Below are 10885 nucleotides of genomic sequence, written 5' to 3' on the forward strand. Positions count from 1 at the left end.
TTAATTAAAACTCAGCTGTTTTACATTAACCCAGAACAACCACTGAAAAACTTAATTTTAAAAGGCAGAGCTAGGGCCAGGGATTTAACTCAGTGGTACCACCTTCTGCTTCACAAGGGTAAGGTCCCAAATTTGGTCCCAGTATAAAAAAAGGGGGCAGGGAGCTAAACACCAACAAAGGAAGTAAAATAGTACACAATAAAAAATGTACACAAAATAGTATACAATAAAAAAGTCACATGTATTTGACAGAAAAGAAGGCAGCAAAGAAGGAATAGAGGAACCTAAACATGAGACATATAGAAAACAACAAAATGACAGGAATAAATCCAACCATTAATAATTATGATAGAGAACACTTGAATAGCAAAAACCTAGGAAATGTCACAATGTAAGATAACTTTCACCCTTTGCTCTGTTTAGTTCAAAATTAATGGGCACCAGAGGCATCTAGTCTCTCTTAAAACTTGTAAATTAAAAGAACCATGTTAGCTTTCCTGACCAAAGTCTCTCCCTTCCCCTTGGCTAGAACAGATAACTAAATAAATCTTTAACCTCCCCTAACAAAGAACTGCATCCAGGTTGAAATTTAACTGACAGTTATACCATGTTTTGAATATCAGCAATGTGAACTGTGAAAATGCAATGTAACCAACTGAAAGAGACAAGGCTGTAAAACCCTATGAAAGAAGGAGTTGTAACCCAGTGGGGGAATCAATCAGGGCACTGCCATTAGGGGTCATCAATCCCCATTGATGGAATAAACTTTTGTTGTTTTACTTCCATTCTGCTGCCTCTCTGTGTGTCACTTGCCAATTCCTTCCATAACAACAATTATATTAAATATAAGTACATTAGGTCATTTAATCATAAGACAAAAATTGATGGATTCAGTTTAAAAAACCAAGCTTCAGCTATGTTTTATACAATGTCAGGTCCGAGGGATGAGCACTGCTGCAGCTTACGGTAGGCAGGGAGCTCACTGGGATTTGTAGATGTCAATATCGGTAAACCATTAAAGATGCAAAACTGAAGGTGCAAAATTAAAGGAAGGGAAGACATTCTACTGGACACTTTATTGGAGAGGGAGAAAAGGGAGGAGAGATAGGTACCCTAGTAAATCAGAGTAGGGAGCTCCAAAAAGATACAAAACTCAAGGATCTTTAGCTTTTGACAGTTTTTATTGGGTTCCAGGACTCTCCCCTACCTGGAATTTGTCATAATTTGATTGGTTCCCTGGGCTATCACAGAAGGATAGAAGGCCTCAAGACCCCTAACACCCTGCACCAACATATATGTGCCCATTCTTAAGTGGACCTGTCAGAATCTTATCTTTAGAATTTATAGGTTTGTTAAAAAAGTAACTTATGCACAAGGTTGAGTTAGCAATTATGTAAGGGGGCTAGTGCACTAATATAATGGATTACATATTATATACATATATTTAAACGTACTCATGCACACATATGTTTTTATATACTAAATGAGAGCTTTCTTTTAAATGGATGCCATTGTCTCTTTTATATTTTTTTGGAGGTGGGTAAGGGTGGCTAACTTGGTTTTAGCACCTAACTTCTTTCATGCATTGCCTGTCCCTCTCCTCTCTTGTCTTATTGTTTTCTCCAATGAAGCTTTAACTCTTTTTAGTCAGAATTTGCCAGAGAGTCCAATGAGGCCTTTCTCTATTTACAGACCCCTTTTCCCTACACAATTTTTGCTCATCAACAAAATAAGAAAATAGCCCTAGTTCACTTAAAATTTCCTTTTCTGTTGGTCTACATTTCCTTAGTTCTATCAGAACAATGGTTTCCTCTCCACCACAAAAGACATGACAACATCATACACAAGTGTAGATAGAAGGAATAGAGAAAATCCAAGCATGTAATAGAGATTCCTTTTTTTAAATCTAATTTTAGGGGGGAAAAGATAATGTTTGGTAACCAGTAATTCAAAATTAATTCCATAAAAACAAGCACAATATATAACATTCCTCTTAATGCCTAATTCAGCTTCAGCAAGAGAATGCCCCTAATATGAACTTAATGTAAGAACTGTCTCATTTAAAGCCTTCTCATTTCTCTTGAAAATTCAAATTTAACAAACAAAATAAGTACAAGGCAGGCTATGATCTACTGGAAGTCAGTGCAAAGAACCATTTGTTTTGTGAAACTCAAAGTAAAGCCATATTATATGAAACTTGATCCCTTAACTTATGACCTGTTAGTGTTTAGCTGACCACAACTAATAATTACCATTTAATTCCATTCCAACAAACTGACAGATATAAGCACATTCTAAATTTTCGAGGGAAACAGCAAAATCTCTTCCATATTATATAGACTGCTTCCTCAAGAGATTTTGCAGTTTCAACATTAAGACAGGCTGCATTCCCCTAGATACATATCAGTACAAAACCGGGGTTTTGGTGGTTTGTGATAAAGAGCAAGTACTCTATCCAAATCATGCAAGACAAGAATTGAGGACGGTGTTTTCCAAGCTGATTCTAAGGTAGGAGAAGTCATGCAGTGCTCATCAAGCATACACATCCCATTAATAAGTAACTGCTGTCATTTAAAAATGAAATGAAAAATATGATTTTGCCTTTTAATTATGTGTAATTTTTACCATTTAGCTGCTAAGTTGTTAGCACATAAATACTTACTTGGTTGTTTGAATCTACCTGTTTAAAAAATAAAGCCTTGGCCATGTAGTCAGTTTATGATTTTCTTGATTTGAGAGACAATCCTAAGTATGAGAGAAAACAATGACATACTTAGGTGTGAATTTATAAACATGTGCAGGACTTATATACAGAAAACCATAAAATACTCATGAAGAAATCAAAGATCTAAATAAATGGAGATATAGACACATGGATTGGAAAAGTCAGCACAGTAAATATATAAATTGTCCCCAAATTGACATACAAATTTAATACAATTCCTGTCAAAATCCCAGCAGATTTTCTAGAGGCAAGGTTATTCCAAAATTATGTGTAAAGGAAAAGGAAATATAACAGTTGAAATTTGAAAAATAATGAAGTGGGAGAAATTGGTACCCTGATTTCAAGATTTACTACTTGAATCAATACTATGTGTTTTGGCAGAAGGATGGACACATAGATCAATGGAACAGAAAAGATAACCCAGAAATGTAGTCATATAAATGCACCCAAATGACATTTCCCTTAAAAGATTCTGTTATATTTAAAATAGTTTTAGTTTTACAGAAAAAGGGCACAGAAGGTAGAGATCTCATAAACTCCCACTCCAATCCTGCACCCACAGATTCTCCTATTATTAATATCTTACATTAGTTTGGTACATTTGTTACAATTAATTAACTGATACTGATACTATTATTATTATTATCATTATTATTATTATTCACTAAAATCCATGGTTTACATTAAGTTCACTCTTTGGGTTGTAAAATTTTATGGGTTTTGACAAATGTGTGATGTTGTGTATCTGCTATTGTTGTTGGGGTCTGGACCTTTCTGAATAGTGAATGGGACAAGAAAACATGCAAAAGGTAGCAAGGTTTTACATTTATTAAAGATATTAAAGGTAGGAAAAGAAGTATGCTGTGCACAGTGCAGAGCAGGCCCAAAAGCCTCACTGGTCATAGGTGGAGCTTTTCAGAGGGATCTGTATCTAGAGTGCGTGATCCTGGGATCAAGGGTGTGTGGTTATTAAAGCAGACCACTGATTGGCTTGCCATAGTTCTGGGTAGGATTAAAGGTGCCTCACATTGGGTATGAGTGCTACTTACCTGCCTTAGTTACTTTTCTCTCATTGCTGAGACAAAATATCTGACAATCCAAGTGAAGGAGGAAAGCATTTATTTACCTTACTTTGTAGAGGTCTTAGTCCATAATTGGCTGGCTTGAAGTCAGAGTGGCACATGGCAGAGGGGCATTTTGAGGAAAAACAGTTCACAGTGCAGAAAGTAACAAGGAAGAACTGAACAGTATCTTTCTGGCCCTTTTGTCTTATTCAGACTACTTAGGGTGGGTAGCACTCACACCTTTAATCCTAGTGCCCTTGGGCCTGGCATTGCACTGTGAATCAATTCCAGCCTCATACACTCTAGATCCAGCCACCTCTGAAAAAGCCCAATTTATATCTACATGAGGCTTTGGAGGATGTCAACAAGCCACAACGCCATCCTAAGGGCAGGTATCCTGGATAAAATACAAGGGAGGGAAAGTCTATGGCTGCTTGTCGCTAGCTTCCTCACTACTTCCCTGCTTTGTTGCCTTGCTGCCTTCTGCCTACCATAACTGTTTCTCCCCCACAATGCCCCTATGCCATGCTACCCTGCCTTGGAGCCAACCAACTATGACTGAAATTTCTACTGTCACAGTTCATGACCATGGCATGGTGCAAAGGGATGAAAGATTACTCAAAATCAATGTCCATTTCAAACACCCACAAGGCCCAGAGGGGCTGCCCTTAACTGAGATGAGAAAGTTTCATAAGGACAGCCTCTATGGCTTTTTATTGATAGAAACAGGAAGCAAGAATTTAAAAAAAAAGAAGAAGGATGTCTGGGCAAGAACAGGGGAAGGTCAGGGTAGTATGTTAAAATGGAGTATGGGGAGGACAAAAGCCAGAGCATTTATTCCCGAAAGCAATGTATTCTGATCTTGCTTGGACTTGTGGCCCTGTAGGCTATCTTTTAATTTCTAACCATGCATTCTGGGAGGTTTTCAGCATGTGGCTCCAAAAGTCTCTTATCTCTGCATATCCATCTCATGCATACCTCTGACTAATCTCACCACATATCCCCCTTTTTTGTTTCATACATGGGTTTGGGGAGAGGGACAGGGTTAAGGGAGCAGGGATATTGGCCTTGGTGGAGAAAGGTCATCATGGCTTCAGCACGTAATATCTGCAGAAATAGTGTACAGAGGGCACTCAGGACTGCAAGAAAGAGAAAAAGACAATTATTTCAATAGCTATAAGAATTCAAATGGAAAGGTTGAGACAAGCAAACCAACTTGGGATTTAGCCAATAGGATATCATTGAGATGATCTAAAGCAATATTGCAAGTTTCCAGGTGAGGTTTATGTAACTTGATCTGTAATCAGCATTGGAGAGTGGAAATCTCCCCCTTGAGATGAGCATAAAAGGCACCATGGCGCACGCACTGGACTTTACCCCAGGATTCAGAATGATGAAATAGATGGGAGCGGTGCACATGGAGCAGTGATCAGCATCACAGTTGAGCCTACTGTGTGTCCAAAGAGCTTGTCGATGTTTGCTGCACCATCTGACCTCTGACACAAGGGCGTCGTCTCTGTAAAGTTTCCTTATCAGTATAGATCAGAGTAAAGCGCTCAGAAGTAACATTTTGAAAATAGTCACTCATGGCTCGGGCAGTTTGGATGGAATGAGTTAGAACAACAGCTGCTGTGGCTGCTGTAGCTGCTGGTGCTGTCACTACTATAAAGCCCAAGAACTGCTTTGGCCTGAGATGTTCACATGCTCAGTTAATTTGTTCAAGAGCACGGTCTTCCACTCAATCATGGGCAAGGCTGTTGGGGAGCTAGGCTTTAGCCTTTAGTCTAAGCACCATAAAAGGAGTTTTTTGCTGTTGTTGTTTTTTGTTTTGTTTTGTTTTGTTTGAGACAGAGTCTCACTATGTGGTTGAGATTGACCTGGAACTCAGTATGTAGTGCAGGCTGGTCTTAAAATCACAGTGATCCTCCTGCCTCAGCCTCCCGAGTGCTGGGATTACAGGTGTGCACCACCATGCCCAGCTGAGGAGTAGTATTTAATTGAGCAATATTATTGATATATGGAGTGAGCCACATGAAATTTGCAGGCAAGGTAATATTGAGATTTTAAAAGGTCAGTACTGAGGAATGGATGAAATGTAAACAGTGAGTGTCCTCCTTTTGTGAGGACAAAAAAATGTGGAAGTACAGATTGTGACCTGATCAGAGATATCATAGAAATCCATGTGAAATTATCTATGTTTTTTTGTTTGTTTGTTTGATTTTTTGAGACAGAGTCCCACTATGTAGTTGAGACTGACCTGGAACTCATTATGTAGTCCAGGCTGGTCTCGAACTCACAGTGATCCTCCTGCCTCAGCCTCCCAAATGCTGGGATTACAGGAGTGTGCCACCATGCCCGGCTAGATTATCTATGTATTGATAGCTGCCAATTTTGACAATGTGAAGAAAGAAAGGAATATATAACTGCTGCAAGATTTTTTTAAAGGGATATAAGTAGATGCCAGAAGAAGAATGCAATAAAGGTTCAGTAAGTCCAGGATTCCATAAGGGAAGGTTGCCACTGTAATTAAGAGATAAACAAACTATAAAACAAACTCTAGAATTTCCTAACAAGTTTTATAAGGCATAACTATATTAAGAAAAAAGAAAGACATCTCTATAGTTTTGATAAATTTTGAAAACAATTAATGACCACAAAAGACTTACAACCCAAATATGCAAGTGTATCTTATTTATACAATAACAAAGTGGTTGTTTAATCAAAGCCAATAGAAGTAGATCAACTTTAAATGTAGAGATCAAATTAATTAATTAATTTATTTATTTATGTATTGGTACCAGAATCTAACTCAGGACCTTGCACTTGCCTGACAGGCTCTGTGCCACTGAGCTAAATCCCCAGCCCAAGATCAAATTTAAAGAGATGTGAAATTTTGATCATTTTATATGTTCAATGTCTAAACATATATTGTATAAAGGAAAGTAGTATACTTCTTATTATTAAAATTATGCACTCTTAACTCTACAAATTTATTTATTTTTTCTTTTATTGAGATTATTGGTACATTTTAGGTATACAGTACAATTACATTCATTACTGGGATCTTGTACCTTTACACGACAGGTCTTGGTTCTCAGTTTTTTCCCCTTGTCCCTGCCCTCCCTTCACCCCCTCCTCCCCTCCCTATTTATGAACACTTTATTTCCACTTTTTCATTTTCTCATATTTTTTTCTTTTCCCTTATTCCCTTTCCCCTACCCTTCTTCCCATTTCCCTACCCCTTTAACCCTTTTCTTCCTATTACACATGGTCAATTATATCATTAGGATCTTATGTACTCTTATAGCTTTTCACATCAGAGAAACTATTCGGTATTTACACATGTGTGACTTATTTATTTCACTTAGGAGTATATCCTCAGTATGTATCCTTTTTCCTATGAATGAATCTACTTTCTCATTCTTTATGGCTGAGTAGTATTCCATTTTATAGAAAAACCACATCTTCTTTATCCAATTTCCAACTGATGGGAAAATGGGCTGTTTCCAAGTATTAGTTATTACAAACTGTGCCACTGTAACCATGGGTGTGCATATATCACTGTGGTATGATTCCTTTAATTCTTTTAGAAAAATACCCAGCAAAGGGATGGCTGTGTCAAATGGAACCTCTAGCCCCAGCTCTTTGAGGTATCTCCATATTGATTTCCACCAGCCTGCACTCCCACCAGCAATGGAGAAGGGTTCCTTTCTCCCCACAAACCCGCCAACATTTGTTATTGTGTGATTTCTTGATAGCAGCCATTCTTTGTGGGATGAGTTAGAATCTCAGTGTTGTTTTCATCTGCATCTCTCGAATGAGCAGTGAGGTGGAGCATTTTTTCATATATTTACTTGCTGCTTTGACTTCTTTGAGAAATGTCTATTCACTTCAAATGCCCATTTTTTAATTGGGTCTTTATATGGGGGGGCTGATTGTTTTGAGTTCTTTATATATTCCAGATAATAGTCCTTTGTCTCAGGAGCAGCTGGTAAAATTTTTCCCCACATTGTAGGTTGTCTCTGTTGATGGTTTCTTTTGTAGTGCAGAAGCTTTTTAATAAGATGAGATCCCAGTTGTTGATTCTTTCTGCTAGTTCCTGTGCTACTGAGGATTTGTCCATAAAGTCTTTTCCTATGCCAATGTCTTCAAGAGTTCTGCCTAACTTATCTTCCAGCTAGTTTAGTATTTCTGTTTTTATATTTAGATCTTTAATCCACTTGCATTTTAATTTAGTGCATGGTGAAAGATAAGGGTCTAGTTTTAATCTTTGGCAGGTTGAGATATAGTTTTTCCAACACCATTTATTAAAGAGGCTATCTTTCCTCCACTGAGGATGGTCAGCTCCTTTGTCAAAGATGAGGTAGCTGAGTACATCTGGAGTTGTTTTTGTATCTTCCATTCTGTTCCACTGATCCTCAAATCTGTTTCTTTGCCAGTACCATGCTGTTTTTATCACAGTGGCTTTGTAGTATAGTTTCAAATGGGGAATTGTGACACCTGCTGCCATGTGTCTGTTGCCTAGTTTGGCTTTTTTTGCTATTCTAGGTCTCTTATGGTTCCAAATGAATTTTGGGATTCTTTTTTCTAGTTCTGTGAAATATAGTGTTGGAATTTCAATTGGCATTGCGTTGAATCTATATAGCAGTTTTGGAAGTATGGCCATTTTCACTATGTTGATTCTTCCTACCCAGGAGCAGGTGATATCTTTCCATTTTCTTATATCCTCTTTGATCTCTTTTTTCAGAGTGCTATAGTTTTCAGTGTAGAGGTCTTTTGCTTCTTTTGTTAGATTGACTCCTAGATACTTCATTTTTTTTTATGCTATTGTGAAAGGAATTGCTTCCCTAATTTCTCTTTCAGTGAGTCTGTTATTTGTGTACAAGAAGGTTATTGATTTTGGAGTGTTGACCTTGTATCCAGCTACTCTGCTAAAAGTGTCAATTAAGTCTAGAAGTCTTTTGGTAGAGTTTTTTTGGGTCTTCAATGTTTAACTCTACAAATTTAACTTTAAAGCTTATACTCATAGCATAGCTTGCCTTCAGATCTATATATTCATATATACACAAATATTTGTTATGCCATAAACTGAGATAATAGTTATCTATTTAACCAATCTTGAAGTTATTATTTGTTAGATAAAACTGAAAACTAAGACCAGACCAAGACTACAACAAGCCTTTATTATGGGGAGGATCTACCAGGCTGTCTCTAACAAAGGAAGAGCAGCATGGTGGAACAGGGAGCTTCTTTTATAGGAGTGGGGTGGAGTTAATCTGAGCTGGGGTGGAGTTGGGTGAAGTAGCATTAAGGGACTGGAGGAGCCCGTGACATCACTAGGGCTTTTGACATCAGTGGTGTCTCCGAGGTAGCAAGTAGCAGGTTACTCTTTTGGTGGGAAAAGAGGCATGTTGGGAGGAAGAAGGCTGTCCATTGATTGGAGAAGCCATATTTAACATGGAGGCTGCTTTCTCCATGTGGCAGTCATTTTAAGGCACAGAGCATTATGGGAAGGAGGCTACCATTTTATGTAGCAGCCATCTTGAGGCATGGGAAATCTAACATTATTGAATACTTTTTATGGGTTAACTTAAATTTACTCTTTAACTCTTGAAGCTTAGTTTTTAGTTACCAAAAGCCTAATGATGAGAACGCAAGAAATTTATTTTAGTAAAATATAAAATGTTTGCTTTTAATTTTAGTTTTGTAAGTTTAACCAAGATCATCTCAATATTTTTAGAAAACTATATAGTTTTAGATGTAGAAAACTTAACCTTTCAATCATAGCCAAAGACAATAATTTTAGATGACCCATCATAGCAGATAACACTTATTTAATGCTATTCTCTATTATCTCTGACCAAGAAAATATCGACGTTATACACAGACAATAAACATTGCATTTATAAAACATTTTTGACATTATGTTGGTTGCCTAAGAACTTGGATGAAAATATGTTATCAACTTTAAAGATGTTTTTACTCTTACCAACACATTTAAATTAGCCTACTGTTAAACCACAGACAATTGACATAATATCTTGAGTGTTTATCTATAAGCCAACTTAAGCAGAACTTTTGGAAGATAATGATATATATCTGAAAGTTAACACACAAAAACATATACATATTAACCTAAATCACAGATAACTTTAATATTATCAAACTTTAAGACTTTTATTCTTATGTAAGCCTCAAGCCTGTCAGTCTTTATCTAGTAATGTTTTAAATAAATTTTATTACCTTGAGAAAACTATATAAATAATTTTTCCATGGAAATCTCAAAAAGAGCCAAAATAAATTGTTGAGGTCAAAATTTTTTTCTTAAGTAAAGCAACTGCAAGTACTTTAACAAGTTATTAACACATATTAAAGAGATGGACAAACATACAAAGATACAAACACACAAACCAGAATGCACTTAGATATATTGGCCAACTTGAACAACAATAATTTTTTTATAGTTTTTAGGTTTGTAACTATATATGGATTAGTCAGAACTTTTACAATAGGTCATCAATTAGCAGAGATCTGTAATAAGAGTCAGAAGGAGAAAAAACACTTGTGAGAAAAGACTGTTATTAAGAAGAGATTTAGCCTAGCACTCAGGAGGCTGAGGTGGGAGGATTGCTGTGAGTTTGAGACCAGCCTGGGCTACATAGTGAGTTCTAGGTCAGGCTCAACTACATAGTGAGACCCTGTCTCAAAAACCAAAAAAAAAAAAAAAAAAAAAAAAAAAAAAAAGAGAGAGAGGGAGAAGGGATTTAGGCTGATGGTTTATCTTATTGCAATAAACCTGTTTCTGCTTAAAACTGTTAATAAACTCCTAAGGGTCCCTAGGCATACTTTTTGTTTTATCCCTGAACATATTTATGCTGTAAAAGCCTATCAGTTTTCCTCCTGGAGCAGCACTCCTAAAGGGAGAGGGCAGTGAAAGGAATTAATTTCCAGTTCTGCATAAGGGTAGGAGGGCTGATAAATCTGAACAAAAACATTCACATTTATTCTTTAAGAGTCCAAGGGCCAAATCAAGACCATTTTTTTAAAAGAATATGGCCCAGAGATAAGTGAAGGTCAGCTTCACTCTGGAAATGCC

The sequence above is a fragment of the Fukomys damarensis genome, unplaced genomic scaffold (assembly GCF_012274545.1).
Source record: "Fukomys damarensis isolate Sample0158 unplaced genomic scaffold, DMR_v1.0_HiC HiC_scaffold_24, whole genome shotgun sequence".
Lineage (NCBI taxonomy): Eukaryota > Metazoa > Chordata > Mammalia > Rodentia > Bathyergidae > Fukomys > Fukomys damarensis.